This window comes from Lissotriton helveticus, chromosome 5_1, assembly GCF_964261635.1.
Source record: "Lissotriton helveticus chromosome 5_1, aLisHel1.1, whole genome shotgun sequence".
Classification (NCBI taxonomy): Eukaryota; Metazoa; Chordata; class Amphibia; order Caudata; family Salamandridae; genus Lissotriton; species Lissotriton helveticus.
Window position 1 is genome coordinate 1733254877 of NC_136065.1, and position 21891 is coordinate 1733276767.

General features: G+C 44.2%; 1 protein-coding gene across 1 annotated transcript in view; it reads left to right on the forward strand.

Annotated features, from left to right (window-relative positions):
- Window positions 1-19788, forward strand: part of LOC144753804 (uncharacterized) — a 2685544-nt gene extending 2665756 nt beyond the window's left edge. The window contains exons 17-18 of the transcript XR_013594537.1: window positions 19462-19629; window positions 19731-19788. The gene's annotated coding sequence lies outside the window, so the exon portion shown is untranslated. The remainder of the gene's footprint in view (window positions 1-19461; window positions 19630-19730) is intronic.
- Window positions 19789-21891: the final 2103 nt, after the last annotated feature.

Consider the following 21891-nt stretch of genomic DNA (forward strand, 5'->3'; position numbering starts at 1 on the left):
TACAAACAAGCAATTACACTCGGGAAAGCAGAGTTCTACGAGGACGGAATTTCAGCGGCTAGCAATCCCCAGAAAGAAATCTTTAAAGTCCTGTCAGAATTGAGGAAAAACAAAGAACAGACTCCCTCCTTTTCGCAAGAAGACTGTCACAAATTTCAGTCCTTCACCAATAAAATAGCGGATCTCCTGACCGAAATCCATCTTACCCCTAGCTTAGGCTGCCCCGGAAACACCTTGCCAACGCCCCCTCGATCGTTCACCCGCTAACTACGCTACCATCACTCACTAAGGAGACTTTGGCAGCCCTGATGGGGCGAGTTAAATCTGGTTCACCGGCGGATCCCTGTCCACCAAGGATTTTCAAACTAGCTTGGCCAGGGATAGAGGACAATGTACTCTCCCTTCTTAATAGTTCCCAGGCAATAGGTCAGGTCCCCACCAATTTTAAGGAGGCTCGCCTGATCCCACTTCTAAAGAAGCCGGGTGCTGATACCAAGGTCCTGAACATTTTTAGGCCCATCTCACGGTTGCGGTTTCGAGCTAAGGTAATCGAACAACATGTCCTGCCTGTACTCTCCTGTCATCTTGAAAACAATCACCTCCTGGAACCCAACCAGGCCAGTTTCAGGGCCCATCACAGCACAGAATTGGGCATGCTTTCTGTGCTGGATGATCTGAGACTTAGGGCAGATAATACAAACCCATGTGCCCTGGTGCTGTTATACCTCTCCGCGGCATTTGATACGGTCAACCATGATCAATTATTGTCGCGGTTGAGGGATCTCGGTATTCAGGGCACTGCCCTTGCCTGGTTGGCCTCATTTCTTGATGACCGCTCCCAGAGAGTACAACTAGCTAACCTGATCTCTAATCCAGCAGGTCCTACATGCGGAGTTCCCCAGGGCTCCGCCCTTTCACCCCTCCTGTTCAACGCTTACCTGCAGCCCCTGATCTCTGCACTGAATCAGATGGACTGCTGGATCTACAACTATGCCGATGATACCCAGATCATCATTCAAATTGACAACTCACCTATAGCCCATCAGAGATTGCAAAACATTTAAAAATTCACAGTCAATTGGATAACTGCCAACTCGCTAAAAATAAATCTGGACAAAACAGAGGTGCTGGCGATTACCACAGCGTCCAGCCCCTGGAATGATCTTCTTTGGCCTAATGAACTGGGGTATTCTCCGGAACCAGTGGTGGCCGTGAAAAGTCTCGGCATTCACATAGATGTTAAACTCTCTATGTCTACACAAGGTTTGGCAGTCGTCGGCACTTGTGTGGGCTTACTGAGACAATTGCGCAAACTATCCCCTCTCTTGACCTTGGACACGCTCAGACGGGCGGTGTCAGCTATGATCTTGGCGCGGCTGGATTATGGCAATTCTTTGTATGCCGGCCTCCCTCAACAACTGCTGGCCAGACTACAAACAGTCATGAACGACGCAGCCAGATTAATTTTTAAAAAACCTAGAAGGGCACACGCCACTTCACTTCTACGCAAGCTTCATTGGCTCCCAATTAGGCAGCAAGTCAATTTCAAGGGCCTCTGTATCACGCATAAAGCCCTGTTCGGGCAAGCCCCAAGGTACATCAGGGAGCGTTTAGTCCCCTATGCTCCCAGCAGGACCCTGCAATCGACAGATGCTGCATTACTGGTTTGCCCTTGCTTTAAACTATCCTCACTAGGAGGGCAAGCCTTCTCCAATGCAATTCCTATAGCCTGGAACAACTTACCAGTGAGCCTGCGCAAGGAAACGAGTCTACTACCCTTCAGAAAAAAGCTCAAAACCATGCTGTTTCAGGAGGCATGGGGTATGTCCTAGCGGCCCTTTCCTTATCCTGATCGTGTGCACCCTCTGACAAGCGCTTAGAGACCCCTGTGGGATAAGGCGCTCTATAAATCCAAATACAAATAGTCCTGAAACATGGATTTTCACTTGAAAACTACAACTCCCATCAAGGTTTGAAAGTTTGGTAGTTCAATGTCACATGACGCTTCCCACCACGTGACTTTGTGATGTGGCAAAACAAAAATGGCGACCATGCATACACTGGCGCCCCCCCAGATTGCTCAGAGGGACGCTTTGGTGTACCGACGGACAGGTTAGTGGCTTAACTAGGTGACTATTGATACCGGCGGCGGCACTTTAATATTTTCCGCGTTGGGATTTTTGCCATTTCGTTGAAATTATTCTCGGTTAACATTTACTATTAATACCAGATCGGCACTTTTCAAGCATTTACCCTCTCATGGGGGGTTGTGCCGTTTTTCGTGTTAGCTCTCAACCATCATTAACCACTGACCAACTAAAAGAATATCAAACGAGATGGATATGTATATATATATATATATATACATTTATTACCCCCCAGCGCCAGGAAGCCGCCCGGCCACAGTGCGCTTAATTAAGTTTCTTTTTCATTTCATTTCATTTCATTAGACATGACGCAATCAAATGACACCATTAACCACTGACCAACTAAGAGAATATCAAACAAGATGGATATATATATATATATATATATATATACATTTATTAGACATTATTGCGCATTCTATTATGTTGGTTATCACTGCCGGCAACTGGCAAAATGAATCACTTGTTTATTGCAGAGATGTTATAATGCCGGCTGATCAAATGACCCCTTGCCGGCTGATCAAATGACCCCTTGATTGTGTGATGACACAATCTTTCTTGACTATGCCCCTATCTTCTAGCGCATGGTTTACCATTATCATCAGCCAGCATTATAACATCTCGGCAATAAACAAGCGATTCATTTTGCCAGTTGCCGACAGTGATAACCAACATAATAGAATGTGCAATAGAGACGTGTGACAAAATCTAACAAATCGATGCGATCTTATGAATCAGAGATCGCTTTGAATAACCACTGTTTGTAATTAATATACTAGCGAGCTTGTGAATGTATGTTTGTTATGCTTTGTCTTTCAACTAGAGCGGTGCTCCACTCGCCTGAGCTGCAGCCAGGTGGGGTGATATATTATTCTCCTACCTTCTAGGTAAGCAAATTCTTTCACTTGGGTAGTGGGATATTGCACCATACTCCAGTGGCACATTGAACTAAATGTATTATGTGTTTTGACAGCATAGTAATGTTTGTCCTTTTCCCTTCCCTTGTGGTTCTTTGTGTTTCCCGTTTGGGCGCAACGTTTCTTCAGTGTTCTGGAGGATATTGAGAATGACCTGAAACATACAGGTGATATAATTCTTTTATTATTGCAGTAGCATTAACATACTGGTCCTGAAGAAAGCAGTGGCAGATCTTTTTGCCACGTATGCTGAAACATATTGACCCCTCCTGCAAACAGATATTTTGTTAAATCTGTTGGCACACTATATTGTTTTTAATATTGGGAGAACTGAGAGAAACCATTAAAATTGCTAACCTCTACTCATTTCTATCCAATTTTATAATATCACACATTTTTTTCACTTTACACTTCATGCACTGCAATTCAGTTACCCCTTTCACTGACATCTGATACACTATTTCCGGTATTACCTATGAAAACACATATTCATCCTGAGTTGATTGTCCGTCACAGTAACATCTGGTGACGGGCAGCACTCTCTCCTGGGTTACGGAGAGCCCATATGATGACAAGGGCGGTCCCGAGCGGGAACTGATGGGTACTTTTTCCCAACTTAAGGAATGTAGTGCCATTTGTCACACATTTGCACTATCACCATTTCTTAGTCATCTCTAGTTGTGCCACAATTTTGTACACACATTTGAACCCCTTCTTTCCTTTTGACCCTCAGACATAATTAACACACTCAACAACTTTCCACATTGCTCCATTTACTACACCTTTTTCGATATTCAAATTACACCGTAAAATTACATGACAGTTTTCACATACATATCAATTCTTTTCTAAACCAGCAGTCTTAGATATAGACTTTTCAAAAGAATTCAATTTTGAGTTTAATTGTTCTGACAAAATAATAGTAATACCTTTGTGTTCTATTTTATCAATGGCTTCCATTTTCATTATTTGTTGTTTTTCCAGCTTCAAAAGTTCTTGATTGAATGTAGAATACTCTTGCAATGTTGGCACTAGGACATTTTTTCTATATTATTTCAGGAGCAACATTTTCATTTGGAAACAAGTTTATAAGTAGCCGATTTTGCAAAACTTCATTACCATGTTTTGTTAAAACACCAATCTTCTTTACCATGTTTTGTCAAAACACCAATTCTTATATCTTGAAAAATGCTTCCATAATGTTCATCTCTTGTTTGTCGCAAATTCTTAATAAGTTCTTTATATTCAAAATGAGACCAAATGTTGATATTTCCAATACTTCCCAAAGATTTCCTGGTGTCTTCATGCACACGTAATTTAAAAACTGGTTGTTTTTTTACAGGAGTAAGTTGTAGTAGTTTGCCAAATACAATTACATGTTTTCCTCCAAATAAAACATCATAATCTGTTTTTAAAATCTGCTGCATTCTTAAATGTACAAAGGCAAGCATTAAGTTTCAGACCATGCTGAACTCATCAATGATCAGAAGTTTAATTTTCTTTAGTACTCTTGAAACTTCATAACAAGCTTCTCCAGATAGCTTGTGATATTCCAACTTATTTTCATGTTCAACTGGTAGCATCAGTAAACGATTGTTAGAACTGGGGGTCTCTAGTTGGAAGAGGTAGGTATCTTTGTCCGAATAGGGACCCTTGCTTTTAGTCAGGGTAAGGGGAAACACTTCTAAAATAACCCCATTTGTAGCTTGGCACATGCAGGCAGGCTTATCTCAGAGGCAGTGTGTAAAGCATGTGTGAACACATACAGTAATAAAGTGAAAACACTACAAATGGACACTACACCTGTTTAGAAAAATGATTAATCTTTACTACACTTAACACAAGACCAAACAGCAAAAATCCACAATACTGTAATCAAAAATAAGACTTTGAAATGGTAGAAATAGCTTAGTTCAGTGTAGATGGTAAATGCAACACTTTACACTCAAAGTACCTTGGATGCGTCACGCAAAAAAAACAAAGGTGTCGCCAGGAAGGTGACGCGTTGGTTCCTTGCTTCGGGGGAGATGATGCGTCAGTTCCTTACTGCAGCGCAGGGGAGGTGATGCGTTGGTTCCTTACCGCAGAGTCAGTGATGCGTCTATTTCTTACTGTGTCCTAGTTATGATGCGACAAGATGGCGCCTCGATGCTATGCGATGATACGGTGCGATGCGACAAAATGGCATCTATGATGCAATGCAACAATGTTGGATGCAATGAGTGCACGACCGACGCCGTGCGTCGAACTTGGTAACTTCTGAGCTGCGACAGGCCCTGCAACACACTTCTCCGGTGATGCAATGGCAACCTCTGCAGCGGCGACACGCTTCTCCGGTGATGCGACGTGCTTCGTTTATGATGCAACGGCAAACAGCTGCGGTGGCAGCACGCTTCTATGGCGATGCAACGGCAACTGCTCCTCATTGCGCCGCGCTTCCAGCTCCCAGCGACACGCAGTCTTCTCAGAGAGCCCAAACAACAGTAGGCACCTCTCTGCAGGTAGAATTCCCAGCAAGGGAATTCAGGGGAGCTGGTGGTGAAGTCTTTTATCCCTGAGACTAAAGGCAGGAGGCAAGCACACTTCAAGCCCTTGGAGATTCTTCCTCAAGATTATGGAAAGTTCAAAAAAGTCATTTTTCCCTTTCCTCACTGCAGGCCAACCCCAGAAATAGCAAACAGCACATGGGCAGTCTCCTCCTTCAGCTTCCTTGGTTCTTCTCCTTGACCAAGGTTTGTCTTGATTCCCAGAAGTGATCTACAGTTCTGGGGTCTGGGTCCCAATACTTATACTGCTTAATCCGTTGTCCACTGAAGGCAGAGGGTGCCTGTGCCCAGCCAAAACCAGTTCTGTGCAGCTTCCTGGCAGGAGGTGGAGACAGCATTGTCTGAGAGCAGACCTGGCCCAGGTAGCTGAAAGAAAATATACTCCCCCCCAAACTCTATTCAATGTAGTTACTATTCAGCCTAGCCCTGACCCATCAGATTGCTGGAGCCAAGACCCTCTCCAGCCCACTGTCACTCAAAAACCAGGCATGGAATACACAAACCTAGCAGAGGCATACTGGATGTTTAGGCAAGAAAATAGCTACTTTCTAAAAGTCGTCTTTTCAAACACAGAATGCAAAAACCCGCTTTACTGAAAGATGTATTTTAAAATTTTGAGTTCAGGTATACTAAACTCGAATTTCTACCTGGTTCCCTGAGTCAGTTAGGATTATAAGATGTTATAATCAAACTGCCCATTCTGGCCTATGGGAACAGGTAGCCTTGCAATAGTGAAAAACGAAATTGGCTGTAATTCACTATGAGGACATGCCACACACATCAGGGCATGTCCTATCTTTTACATACAATGCACCCTGCCCATGGGGGTACCTTGGACCTACCTTAGGGGTGACTAACATGTAGAATACGGAAGATTTAGGGACTGGCAAGTGTGTGCACTTGCCAAGTCGACAAGGCAGCCCCAGGCTGCACAGAGGCTCTGCAATGGCAGGCCTGAGTCACATTTTACAAGCTGCTTCTCTGGGTGGCAAAATCAGTGCTGCAAGCCCACCAGCGGCTTCACACAATGGGAGAGTGATCTGATTAAGGAGTTCAGAGGCAGGAATCATTAAAGTGAATTTCAAACAGGCAAATGCCTCAGTAACCATAAATTAGATTTTTCTTTTTACCACAGAAGTCCTTTTAATGAACTCTACGAATGCGCCGCATTTGAAGTCGGTAGACGGTAAAGATCACAAACAGTTGCCGCCATGCTGATGGGAGAAAGGGATTGTTAACTTGTAGAAGGCAACAGACCCACAAGACAAGTTAAAGATGGCAACAAATATCAGAAGTCTCCGCTGCATTACGACCCGGCTGCGAACAACTGCACCAGAGCGAGACCTGTGAACAGGGTATTAGATCTCCTACAAGAAAACAGCCCTGCCCTGATGAAGAGCTTCATCTAAACAAAATGTTCTGGTCCAACCATCACGAAGGTCGAAACGCACACAAGGAGATTAAGAGCAAACAAGGACAAAAACATGCCAATTGCTAGGCATCTCTGACCTCCGTAGGACCTCGAGAATAACTTAGGCAACCACACACAGGAGGTTAAGAGCAAACAAGGACAAAAATATGCCCATTGCTAGGCATCTCGAGTTCGAAAGATCAAGCTCAAGATAGAAGTTTGTAAATAGTCTCTGACCTCCGTGGGACTTAGGGAATAGCTGAAATTGAGGACGGAAAAATAAATGTCCCAATAGTAGACACAAATCAGTAGGACTACAAGACTCAAATTGAAAATAACCTTCTCGATGCGAAGTGACTGTATCTTTATTTTGTTTGATTGTAAAGATATATGTTTGTTCATTTGAAATAATGTCTTTGTGCTGTCAATGTTTCAATAAATGTAAGTAATGTTAATATTGTACATATCGCCTTTTGCTGTAAAGAAAACACCGAGGGTATGTTCAAAGATAATCAGTGATAGGAATCTTGAATGTAAAAAGTCTACAAAAAAATAAAAATAAAAATAGTGAACCCAGAGTTAATTAAAAGGACTTCTGTGGTAAAGAAAAAATCTAATTTATGGTTTTCTGAGGCATTTGTCTGTTTGAAATTCGCAAGCCCACCAGCAGCATTTGATTTACAGGCCCCAGGGCACACATGGTGCACTGTACTCGGGTCTGACATGTAAATCAAATAGCCAATCATGGAGTCACTAATCCATTACAACAATTTACAATAGGGTGAACTTGCACTTTGGCATTGAATATCAGTGGCAAAGTGCCCAATGCAGCTAGACTGGCAAAAACATAGCAAAAACACAGGAGGCAACAGCAAAAAATGGAAGGGAGACCCACGCCGATGGTGACAGGTCTAACAACAATGTAATGTAGTCCCTTTAATGTTATGTGCTGCTAACCCAGTTGGAGCGGTTACAACACAAGATAAATGTGATTCAGTGGTTTTCTGTAGATAACTGGTCAAAACTTTAATTAAGAAACTTTTTCCTGTACCAGCTTGACCACTGATATACATTCGAATAGGTTTAAATGATGTGCAATTGCATTCTTTTTTTTCATGAGGTAAACCATGGTCTATCTGTTGTGTAACTTGTATATTTCTTTCTGTTCAATATTTAGTTGTTCTCCCGTTTCCCAACTCCATAATATCCTGTTGTGCTTGTTGCATTGACGTTTCTACTTCACTCATGGCTATTTTCAAGAATTGGTTCTCCTAGTGGATCTTGACTCAGTGGAGCACAACTTTGACTATCTTGAGAATTGTCTCTAGCAATTTCACCTGCAATAGTAGTTTCTTGTTCAATTTTTTCATTCAACATATGTAGATAATTTGCATTTAAAGAATCTTCATAGCACTCAAAATCTCCATGTAATTCCATTTCAGTATGCCAAGGCGTGAAGAGTTGCAGAAGTGCTAAATAGACAAATTCCCTTTTATCTGCAGTATCACAACTGAGTTTCCTGTGATTAATAAGATTTCCTTTGGTATGTTTTACCAAACATCCATCACAAACAATTACTGCATATTTTTCTTCATTTATATTTTCTGTAACATTTCTCTTAAAGCTGTAATATTGCAGTACTTCATAGAGACATATGTTTTCCAGATGTGGACTTCTTGTAGAATAGTATGTATCCAACATGTTTGTTTTTACAATATCTGTACTTTCTGGTTCATTTAATGCTAAGTATTCAATTTCTTGTACAGATTTTAACACTCAATTTTGTGTTGTAGCAAGACATAGACTTACCCAAATAATTCCTCTTGACTTAGAATATAAACTTGCAGATGTCATAGGCATAGGATCCAATCTCTCGATGAGAAAGCATCCTCAAACTAAAGCATGTGTAACTAAGAGTCTTCTCTTGTGAAATTTCTTCCCATACTTCTTTCAACTCTGTCTTTTCAGATGATTTATGACGTAACATAGCAAGCAACAGCAATCAAATTATCTGCAACATACTGGCTATCCATATTTGCATTCTAAATCATCAAAATAACTGGATTGTAATCATTAATATACTTTGAATAGTCACTTCTTTTTATATTGTAAGTATTCTTTGGAGATTTGTGAGTTATAGTATGCCTCACTGCTGACATGAAACTGTTGACTCTACCTTTGGAAATACTGGATGTGGGAATCCAAAACGACATTTTGTATAAAAAATGTCCTTTGACTTGCATTTCCATCGACAAAATTTCCCACATTGATGAGTTTGAAACCGTAAAACATGTTGTCTGAAGGTATTTTCTTCTCCTGTTTTTGGAATACCACATGTAACATAGTCTTCAATGAAAGATAAAACAGTCTCTTCAGAATTAGTTCCAAGTGTAGGTGCATCTCTGATCCATAAAAGCATATGTATATGAGAAGCACCTCTAGCTTGGTACTCCTTTCTCCAAAATAAACCAATAACTTTTCCAAGAGGTGTTTTTTTATTGCAGATAAAAGATATCATGGTTTGAAACCTATGATTAGAATATCTGCACACATTTACAGGATCCAAGGAACACAGTTCTCCAGCTGTCTTGAATTCAATGTTTTTAATATTTGAATTTTCTTCTCGAAGAAATTCAAGTAAATCGTCCCATGCGTATTCAGCACAGCTTAGCGTAACAAACCATGTAGGGGTTCCTAAGTTCCTTAACATACATTTAAGTTGTCCATGACAACAATACCAATATTGAATAGTACTAGGTTGACATGCCATCAAATTAATCAATTGAGATTCTAAATGATCGTCTCTCTGTTGTACTTTGCCCATTAATTCCTATGCTGAAACATGTTGAAGATGAACTCCTGTTTTTAATATGTGGTTCACTGCGTATGAAAATCCAGACGAGTCACTTTGAAATATATATGGAATACATTGTCGAAATCTTGGATCTTCTGAGTACAATCTTGTTGTACAATATTCTGAAGCTGGAATCTGCACAGGTCGTTCATCATATTGTCCACCTTTTCCAGTGGGGAAGAGCTGTGGAAAACAACGGGCTTCTAAACTTCTTTCCCAAACACTCATAGGAGTTCCTTTCACTTTCTTCATTTGGAATAATTCAATTGTATTTCCAAGCACTTCCTTTGAATGTAAAGAATGTACACTATAAAGTTCATACATTTCTTCACTACTGGAGATGTCCAATTTTTCGATGTGGCCACTTGAAATTTTGCTATCATCTCCTAAAACTATTTCTTCTTCTTCCAGATATACATGTTTGTAATTAAGATTGTTTTTTATGAGATATAACGTAGCCTTTTGAACTTTGGTGACATCTAACTCTTGCCATATTTTCTGACTCTTTGTTGGAACACCATTAACTAGAATAACTACGGGTTCAGTTTCCTTTCTCTCTACACCAAGAGTCTCAAAATTGTTCTTGACATCTAAAGGTAAATACACAACTCTTCCTTTTAATCCTATTTGTAAATCTGATGGAGGCAGCTTACCTGTTTTAGGCTCCATATGAACAATAGCCTGAAACGGGTGCAATGATTGAATCAGAATGGACTCATACATATTTAAATCTTTCAGTTCTGCAAGAATAGCTACCAAGTCTAGGTTATTATGTTCAGCTCTAGCTGGCATTTTGTTCTCTTCTAATTTGCTGTAACAATATTTACAAATACGTTGATCAATACCCAACTCAAAAACACCTTCAACAAACAAATAAGTAGCAAATTACTCCCGCTTATCATTGTTTTCCTTTTCACTTTTTACATATAGATCAACATTCCTAGTTTGATTTCTATAGTGAGTACGTCGACATCAAATACAAACCGAGGGCCCCATTAGGATGGCGGGCGGATTGCCCCCGCCGGGCTGCCCGTAGCCACCGCCGGCCCGACGGGGGCAATCCGCCCCCATCCTCACTGAAATGACCCCCGCCACATTAGGATGACTGGGGGGTCCGCGGCGGATGGGAAGACCGGCTGCCGCTTTTCCGCCGGTCACCTTTGCGACCGGCGGAAAAGTGCGTACATATGGTGGCGTTGTCTGCGAGACATTGCCAACCATATTACAATGCCTGCGGTCATATGCCTTTCCACGGCGGCATACGGTGTTTGCTTTGGGGGCCCGTTGTGGGCCCCCAGGGTCAAGTGGGGGTGGGGAGTACACATGGGGGGTACCTATGGTACCCCCCTGCATTTCAAAGTACAATATGGCAGGCACCGCGCAGTGCCTGTCATGTTGTGCTTTGAAACGCACAACATGCATTTTTAGCATTGCGACGGGCGGTGCTTTCAGCTATGGCGGGTGCATCCTAATTCCACGTACGGGACCCCCGCCCTTACGGCGGGCGGTCCCTTCCCACGACAGGATGGCGGGCGGACAAAATCTGCCCGTCATCCTAATGAGCCCCATAGCTTGGTTTTTCAGAACAAATTATCTTAAACTTTGTAATTTCTTCTACAAACTTCTCAGTAGTACTATCTTCCACCTCCTCTTCAACACCTATACTCTCACTTTGTGTACAGTACTAAAGAATTGAAACTCAATATCATCACAAACTTTTTTTACATCCAATACTGTCACATGCAAAAGCGCAGTGTGTATTTTACTTAAAAATATTGCAGGACTTTTTACGTAGTTCAATCTTCTTACTAACTTCCGCAGTGCAGAGTGGTGTACTGCTCACATTCTCAAATGATGAAAAACACTTTGACACACTTTTTTAGAAAGACAAGCTAGAGAATAACCTTGCATGACAGTATTTTTTCTCACTTTACAAGGATTTAGCCCTGGCAACATCTTAATCTTTTGTTTAATATTTTTTTTAGTATACTCTTGTAAGAAATTTCGTAAAATATCAATAGACTCCTGTTGTATACTACAAATACTACTACAATCCCATGTATACACCGGGGCTTGTGAATATCTCTCTTAAACTTCTTCAGCTATCACTTCTTCCACATTTCTAGGAACCATCTTTTCTTTTTCAATTGCACACCGTTCTTCACTTCATAAGCACGACCACTGGTATCAACTGTATGAACTAATGTATTGTTTTGAAAATAGCTCTCTTCATTAAAAAAAGGTTCTGAATTAGAAGTGTGCTTCCATTCACCCAAGTTTGTTTTACAAAAGTTAGTTCTGTTAATTAGTCTTTTCCTTTTACTTTTGTCCTTCATAGAATGCATTGGTTTATTTAATGTTCACATTCTCTTTAAAACTAAAATGGACAATCTTTTCAATTCAAAAGCCTTTTCGACTATACTGTCAATCTCTTGTTTCTTTTTGTAAAATACAGATTTTTTTTATATTTCTTGCAATGTTTCAATAAATTTTGTAGTACTCGACTTTTAAACATAAGTTTCCTAATATCATGATATTGTTTCATCCTTCTTTCAACATAGATTGTTTTATCAGATTGTGATTTTCCATTAGTTTGTCCTTTTTTCATTTCATTCTTCTTCGTTCTAGAACTATTCTTTCAATTTTCGGAATTTTCAAAATTCTTTCCAGTTCTAAAAAGTCTTTTGTTCTCTAACCATAAGACTTTTTCTTCACTGCCACATGTTGTAGTTCATCTAAATCCTGCTTTTTTCTCTCCTTTAAATAATACTGATTTCGTTGTTCTTTTTTCTTTGTTGATTTTTTTGTTATGGTGAATCTTTCTTAATAATAATGGAGAATATCTAAAAAAAAAGAATTTTAAAAATAATGTAATATTATTAAAATAATTATATATAAAAGAGGTACAGAAAGAAGGAACAGGTGGTCAGAGTAAGGCAAAAGAGGTGCATTAAGAGGGAAGACGGTTACAGAAAAAGGAAAGAGGGATGCAGAAATTTGAAACAGAGGTACAGTAAAAAGCCAGAGCAGTGCAGAAAGAACCAACAGAGCTACAGAAAGAGACAAGAGGGGTACAGAAAAAGGCAAGTGAAGTGCAGAACGAAGCAAAAGATGTGCAGAAAGATCCAACAGAGCTGAAAAAAGAGGTAAGAGGAGTGCAGAAAAGAGTAGGAGAAATGCACAATGGTGCAAGAGGGGTAGAGAAAGAGGCATGCGGAGTGCAGAAAGAGGAACAGAACTGCAGAAACAAGAGAAGGGGTGCAGAAAGAAGCAAGTAAAGTGCAGAAAAAGGCAAGAGAGGTGCACAAAGAGGCAAGAGAGTTACAGAAAGGGACAAGTTCAGTGCACAAGTAGACAAGAGAACTGCAGAAAGAGGGAATATAGGTGCAGAAAAAGGCAAGTGAGGTGCATAAAAAAGCAAAAGAAGTGCAGAAAGAAGCAACAGAAGTACAGAAAGAAGGAATACAGGTGCAGACAGACACAAAAAGAGTGCAGAGAGATATTAGAGGGATACAGAAAAAAACAAATGAGGTGCACAAAAAGGCAACTGAGGCATAGATAGTGCCTAGATGATTGCATCAGTGCACCAGTAATGCCTGAGTGATTACAGCACTGCATATGTAATGCCTGCATCATTGTAAGACTGCATGGTGAGTACTTGGATGTTTTATTCATCAAATCTGTTTTTATTGTTATTTAAGAGTCACTGATTACATTATAAACTTCACTCATAGAGATTTGATGGCAGATATACTACTTTTATAGTTACATTAGCATTTAAAACATTATGGAACAAGTATACCAGCTTTGTACTAGATGATACATCAGAAGTTCGTCTAGAGTAGTCTGAACTACAGCTCGCCTGCCTGTGCGTAGGCTCCGAGGCCTTCCGAGGATCGGAGTGCAGGCCGCTCAATGGTCTGCACAGTTCAGGGCTGGCCTTTCATCTTGAGATTGGAAACAGATGTTATATATGTGAAACAGTAAACATTAACTTTGGCAGCGGAAACCTCACAAAGACTCCAATTCCCTATCTTTCCCCCTTCCCACTTCCCCATCTCCGACCCACTGCCCCCGCCCATTTTTTGCGAGCGCTCCTCAACTACGGCTACCCTGTTGTGCCTATCTTTATGTCTCAGAGGAGCAGTAAGTGAACATGCCAGACTATCCCGTTAGGAGAACTACTGGTGGCATGCACCCACCCTCGTGCGTGTTTTCCATCCTTTCCACATCTGTCGTGTTGCCCTCCCTGTCTGTTTATTGTAATGCACCAAACATGCACTCCCATTGTGCCGCTATGGGTTCCTTCCTGAGCTCCATTATTTCCTCCCTGCGTATGGCGGTCCACCCTGCCCTGGCCCACACCAGGAATGAGGAAGTCCATGCCCGTGCGCATGGCGGGTCATGTGCCTTCCACCTCCTTGTGAGGAGACGCTTTGCGACTACCAGCCCACGTCTATGAAGCGGGTGCCACCTTGTCTTCGGGGGATCTCTTGAAGTGATGGAGGATGTACTCGGGCCATTCAAAGGGTATGGTTCGACATGTGCAGTTCCGCAACATCTCGCTGACTGCTAGCCAATAGGTTCCCAGCCCTGGGCAACTCCAGACCATGTGTAGGAATCCCGCCCCCTGCTCACCACCCCTGGGCCAAAGTGCGTCTGCACAACAAAAGTATTTGTTGATCAACTCAGGCGTGAGAAAGGCTCTATGGACAATGAAGAGCTGAATCTGGCGGAATCGCATGTTTCTTGGGATTCTGACCAGGCTTTTAAGCACCCTTTCCCATTCCTTATAGATCTAGCTCCCACTTGCATCTAAGGGGGTCCAGACTAATTGCCGCATGCTCTTGTAGCGACGCCGCAAACCATCGGACCAGATATCTGCCCCTTCCCATGACGTGGAGGTACTGCACTGTTAAATGCTGCTGGGGCTCCGTAGCTAAATCACCCCATCTAGCCACCAGTTTCGCTATCAGGGACCTGTGCATCAAGAACCCCCCAGGGGATAGCCCTTCCTCGGCCACCAACGTCTCATATGCCGTAAGCTCCCCGTCCCTGTATAAGTCACCAAGCGTGTGAATGTCGGCCTCCCACCACTCCGCGAGCATTGAGGACGTGAGCACCCCCTCACCACTAGGCAAGCCCTCCAAGGGTATGGCGGGCGCTTAAGGGACCGTGCCCCGGGTAAGGTATAGTATGAGTCTGTACTACGACCCTGTCTTGGGCCTCCTGTCATTGTAAGGAGTGTGTGATGAGTCATAGGTTAGTCAGTCTCGCAGGAGCGGTGTGGGACACCACGATATAGACTGGCAACCGCGATCCCTGCACAGCGCGCCCTATTCCCTGACTAGCAAGGCATCTTGCATGCACGCACACAGTTTACAGCAGATGACAAAAGCACCGCTAGCACATAGCACATTTCAATAGCATGCATGTGAACATACAGGGAGGGGGCATTTTTGGGTGAGAAGAATGAAGAGCAGTGTGTGGCATACACATATTTGTGAGTCATGGAAAGGTACAGCTCAGCATCATTCAGTCACACGATCTGGTCGGCCATCTGAGGCATCACCACTGGCATACTCAGGTCCTCAGAGAACACAGTGGATGGGGATGAAGACCCACTGGTTCCCGGGTCGCTGCGTCCGTGAGACTCTATGCGGACATGGCTGCTCACTGTTCACAGGGTCGCCACCGCCTCAAGAGCTTCCTGACGTTCCAGCCTCATCTTCTCCGGGCAGGGTGCAACTGGTCTGGGCCCTGCGTCTCGACGGGCCCCTCTCCGCCTGCGCCTTCTCGATCTCCTCTCCTGCCAGTCACTGTCTTCCGGGCCTGAGAGCCTTGGTCCTTTCCACTTCCAGGTCTCTTCTAACCAGTCCCAGGCATCCGACGGGGCATCGAAGAAGCGGGTCCCCTCCTTCGAGACCACTCTGAGGTGGGATGGGAACAACAGGGAGTAAGGCAACTCCAGCTTCCTCAGCTGACGCTTCACTGCCATGTAGGTGCTCCTCCGCTTCTGAACCGCTGCGGTGTAGTCCGGGAAGAACATCGCCTGACCATTTCCCACCGTGAGGTCGGCCAGCTTCCTGGTTTCGTGGAGCACCGCGTCCCTGTCGCGATAGTTAAGGACCTTGAAGAGGAATGGACGGGGCGGACTCCCGGCCTGTGTTTCTACGCTGGCACTCTATGCGCCCTCTCAACCACAAACTGCGGCGACAGCACCCCCCGGGGCCAGAGGTCACGCAACCAGGTCTCGACATATTGCTCCAGATTTCTGCCCTCCTCGCCCTCCGGAAGTCTCACCATGCGGACATTGTTGCGTCGAAAGCGCCCTTCCGCATCCTCTATGCGGTCTTCCAGCACATGGACCTGGTCGATCATATCTTGAGGCGTTATGGTGTGATTCTGCACCACAGGTTGGATCTCCTGGAGTGTCTGGTTCTGCAGGGCGAACGACTCCGCTAGCTTACGGTGATCAGCATGAAGGAGGGTAAAGTCCGACGTGACTTTGTCGATCCTTGACTCTAGGGATTCCTTTGTTTGCTCCAGGGTGGTGCCAATCCGTTCCACCGCTGTCATCACCATGTCCATTTTGGCCACAAGAGTCTTCGTTTGGGGTTCCATGCTTCCACTCTGGCGTCCCAGTGAAGGTCTCACACTGTCAGGCCTCAGCTGCCCATTTTGTGCTTTGTCCCGCAGCCTGCCCATGACTAGTTGCTGCGCCGTTGGCATCCGCAGGCGGTCGTTGAGTTGGGCGAGCCTGGTCAGTTGCAATCCTCCAGAGCCCAGGCCCTCCTTATCTTCCCTGCCGAGGAGAAGGTCTATCGCAACTGTCCCGTAGCGGCGCCGTCCGCAAATGAGGGACCCCCACCTGGATGGCCTCCTTGTCTGTCAGGGAGCCAGCTGCGTTGCGTTGCCCACCGGCTCTGGGTCCCGTTCAGCGTGCAGCACACCTTCCCTGCGCAGCTCTAGGGCCTGCCTCAGTCTATTGCGCTAGGTACCGCTCTGTCATTCTCGCCACTCCGCTAAACACAACTGGGCTCCACCTGACTCCTCTGGCCAATGACCGTTGCAGCACCGCCTCAGGACAGGCGCAGCATTCGAAAGACGCTTCTGGCCACGCTGGTCCTCCCCGCGCTCATGCAACTCCAACTCCTAGGGCACACCACCTCAGCCCCAGTCCCGTTCAAGATGGCTCCGCTCCCAAGATGGCGCCCAAACCCAGCGCCACCAGCCGCAGTTTCTACCAGCACCGCCGGGTATGTCAGTCACAGTAGGTGCCCAAGCCCCTCCCCGGAGGCTCACACCCCGGCAGTGCCCCCAGGTGCAGCCCGATTCCCCTCTTACTCACGGGCAAGTGGGGCCTCCTCTTGCGCCACACTCCTCAACCCTCTCACACGACGTAAGGGCCTTCACTTTGTGGGAATGTCCCAGCCCGGAACTCCTGCCGGGCCTCACACCACGGGCGCCGCCGCACTGCCTGCCAAGTGAGTCAGCTCCACAGGTCTCAGGACAGCAACAGTTTCAGGGCCCCTCCCCCCTCTCCTTGCACAGTTTCTCCTAGTACTCAACTCCGCAGCCAGTCAGTGCAGTGCCCGGGCTCGGGCCTTACCAAAGCATGCCAGCCTTATGATTCTTGATCGTAGGGATCACTGATACCTCCGGGAGCCCCCACACTTTTTGCCGCCACCTGCAACTCTTGAGCCCAAAGTCACTCCATCACGGGCCACAGGCCGGGCCGTCTCCCTCAACACCGCAGCACTGTCGCGGCCTCCTGTTCGCCCAGGCCTCACTCCTCACCTTAATGAGCAGTCACAGTGGCCGATGAGGCGGGGCCCCGCAGCACTTGTCAGGCCTCCATGCTCAGGCGGTACAGGGTCCGACCCGCAGCCCCCCCGCAAGCACCAGGCTCACCACCCCAGCCTGGGTCCAGCTCTGCCAGTCTCCGCTTTTCCAATGCTCTCAGGCTCCCGGGTCTCACAGCGCCATCCGTGGGCTGCAGGTCGTCGCCTCCTCGCTGGTGCCCCACCACCCGTGCGCGCCCATCTTCTGTCCCGGGCCGCGCTCCTCCTCTCGGGTGTTTACGGGCCCGTCAACCCTCGCAAGCGCCCTACCTCCGGGCCGTTGCAGACCATCAGGGCAGTACAGGGGCTGTTTGTGGCGTCTTTAGGGGTGCCTCAGCACCGTTGCAGGCGTCTCCGGCAGCAGTTGGGTCCCGGGACACTTTCGCGCCTTTCGTCACCGGTGCCGCCGCGCTCCTCACCTACGCCTTCCAGGCGATAACCACCGGGCTCCACGGGCTCCCCACTGCTTTCCCCCACCGCTCCCACTGGTAAAAAGATAGTTTAAAGATAGTTTCTCAAGGATTTTACCTTTATTGTAAGTTGTGTTTCTCACTGTCTATTTTACGATTGGACTGTCCGTGTGGGCTTGTTTTTCCTCCAAACCTACATAAAGAAATCCGGACATCAGGGCACGTGTTTAATTCGTGCATCGGACAATATACATTGTGCGGTCTACTGCTCGCTTGGGCTTTCTAACTCTCAGTACGCCAGGAGTGACTCTATGGTGATATTGTCGGGCTGCCGACTCCCATGTATACTTTGTCGGCCGATTGGATAAAGAGATGCTAGCTCGGTCGGATAGCTAAACATATGGCAAATGCTCCTTTTACGCTTTTAGAAAACAGCTTTAGAGCAGCTGCTTTTACCTTGTTAACACGGTGGGGCTCTCCAAACATAAAGTCACGAATGGCTCCTCTGCTTCAATTCGGATCCGGCTTTTACCGGCGCCTCTATTTAGATGTTGAAACCCGGTGGAGGATGCTGGGAAACGTAGTTTTTCTTTTATCAAACGTGTACCTTTGATTGCATCTCTTTTCTTTCAACAAAGGATTTTTCTTTAATCCATAACACTTGTGTACCCTCTCTTTAGTTTGTTGGATTAATACAATATTAGTTCTAGGTAGTTCTCCAAACATAAAATCACGTATGGCTTCTCTGCTTAATTTCGGATCCGGCTTTTTCCGGGTGTCTCTATTTAGATGTTGAAACCTGGTGGAGGATGATGGGAAACATAGTTTTTCTTTTTCCAACAATGTACCTTTGATTGCATCTCTTTTCCTCCAACGAAGGATTTTACTTTGATCTATTCCACCTGTATACCCTCTCTTTAGTTTATTGGATTAATACAATATTAGTTCTAGGTAAATCCCTAAAAAAATGAAGGAGTGTTGTAAAAAGTGTAATATGGACAACTGCGTCTTCATAACCTCGCCCGAGACGGGTTGGATGGACGGAATTAAATATGGGTCTATCAATGTTTTTGATTGCTTGTGCTTTATTGCCCCCTCAATAATATTCGGCACCACGTATTTTTTTCATGTTATTAAGCCACTAAACATAGAAGAAAGATACATATCGCTGGTCTCTAAATCTCTAAATTGAAGACCGTAAACCACCCGTGTTGTAGTGTGCGAAATAACTATACTGTACATCTGTGATTATAAATGATAAATTAATCCGTTTACTGCTGAATTGTACTTTAGAATTAATGTCACTTCTCTTTTTGATAATTTTGCCTCCAGGTCACCTCCTCTTGTGTCTGGCTCGATTTTTGAAATGACCGTCCATTTTAGATCATTCTCAGTATGGTCACACTCTTTCCAATGTTGTACTAGTGATGCTGTTTGGACGTTTGGCGTTGGACAGTCCAATCGTAAAATAGACAGCGAGAAACACAACCTACGATGAAGGTAAAATCCTTGAGAAACTATCTTTAAACTATCTTTGTACCATTTGAGATGTTTCAGCTCCGACAATAATGTGGATTCCACGTCTTCTGTTAATTTTACAGCTACAGTAATTGAATTAAGTGACTACTAAAGATAAACCCAAGTTTTGAAGCGAGAGGAAAGACTTTGCATGAAGTAAGCAATTTGACTTTTTCAAGCTAATAACATTTTAAGGTCCTACCCATAAGAAGTGATTATTAATACCCGTTTCGGTTGATGTTCACAGAATGCCAACGTAGTGATTCTGTCAAGCTTTGAGAGGTAAAGAACGAGTGCTTTGGGTTTGTTTAAATGTTGAGGTATGCTCATTTTGCTGTGAAGTAAGAAGGGTTGTCATCTTTTGTCTTACAGAATACTCCTTTTTGGTCCTGAGGAGAATCCCCGCAGTGAGGGCGATTGGAAACGTGTCGACCTTTTGTTTCTGTTAGGCCAATCTGTTTTTTCATTTAGTTGAAAAATCTTTGAAATTGTCTATGATGGTAGATGGCCTATGTTATTGACTAAACCAGTCCTTTAGCAAATAATTAGTACTAATACCGCACCATAAATAGGATAAACAAAATTTTTCGGGTGGGGTACTTTTTTCAGTTTCTATATGTATATGTGATGTGCTTAGATGAATGAGTGGGTGTATTTGCTTGTAGTATGACTTTAATACAGATTGATTGCATTGTGTGTATATAGTGTCTTTTTAGAGTGTGAATGTGATTCTTCCTTTTTTCTTTTAAACATTTTTCCATAAATTCTTTTCTTCTAGCAAGTTCCTTTTAGAATTTATAAATAGGGGCTTCCCACGAAATTAGGTCTTTTTGTTTTCACCGATTGAATTTTTTTTTTATTTGTGACAATTGAAATTTGAGATGTGAAATAAAAGAAATATGTTTTGAAGATTAATTCGGAACTGAAATAGTGGTTTCTAAAGGACAAATGTTTTATTCATTGTCTTGCCGAATTTAAGAAATTACCGTGCAGCACTGGCATTTTGTTTTGTTGGTTACTATAGTGGCGTGGCCTTGCTGCGCTTTAGCCAAACCCTTGTTGTTTCTTCGTCTCTTTGTTAGACGGCATTGACCCAGATGCGTACTCATACGTTGATATATTTATCACACAGACATCGAATATGGCTGCATCTGGGTCGCGTTGACCGCATCATAGTTATGTTTGCGGATTTCGGTAACAAATTAACTTTGCAAAGTCACACTTTGCAGAGTACACAGTGTTGTTCCTGGGCTATGAGCTCAACAATGAAGGTAGCGGTCTTGCACCTCACTTCCTGGAGAAATGCGCACATTTGCAATCTCCTACAACTCTGAAAAAACTACAATCCTTGCTGGGCTTTTTGAATTTCGGGCGTACTTACATTCCCGATTATGCCCAGCGTCTCAAGCCACTATTTGCCTTGATACAATCAACTTTTAACAAGTCGTGCTGGCTGCCTGAACATTCAGCTATTCTGCAATCTTTACAGTCTGATCTTCTTAAATCTAAGTACTTATTGACTTGTGACAACCACACTAACCTGGTGATAAGAACTGTGTCAGGTGCTGTGGGTTTCAGGTACTTGACGTTTAATGAAGGAGACATAGTGCCTATTGCTTACAAGTCACACTTGTACAGTTCGGCTGAAATGCAGCTTTCTTCTGTCGAAAAGGTCTTGACAGCTGTACAGATGGCAATTCTAAAATAGAGAGCGCTGTCACAAGGAAAATTTATGTTGGTTGTTACACCTTATCCTGCACTTGAAGCAGTGACGAAAGCCAGATCCCCGGATGTCAAATTTTTTTTGATTCCTCATTGCAAACACAGAAGCTTTTACAGTATGAATTTTTTCATCCTCCTCCTCTGTGCATGCGCCCGCTTGAGGCTTACCATTGTATCATTTACACGCGCAACCGGCGATAGGGTCTAAGCATTCTTATTCAGCAGCCTACGCAATCATGGCTGGTACCATGGTGAATGGAGAATTCAAGTCCGATGTCGTGCACAAGCAGACATTAGGAGACTGCACCGCCCAGTTGGCAGAGTTATTTGCTCTAGTGCTTGCACTAGGGTGTGCTGACCCTCGTGTGACTACTGTGATTGTGAGTGACTATTACTACTGTGTCCAGTCTTTCAACGACAATTTATTCTTTTGGACTCAGAATGACTATCGTGATTCCAAAGGTAGCACAATTAAGCACAAAATGCTATGGGTTCGAGTCGCAGAACCTAAAGAGCGTCTGC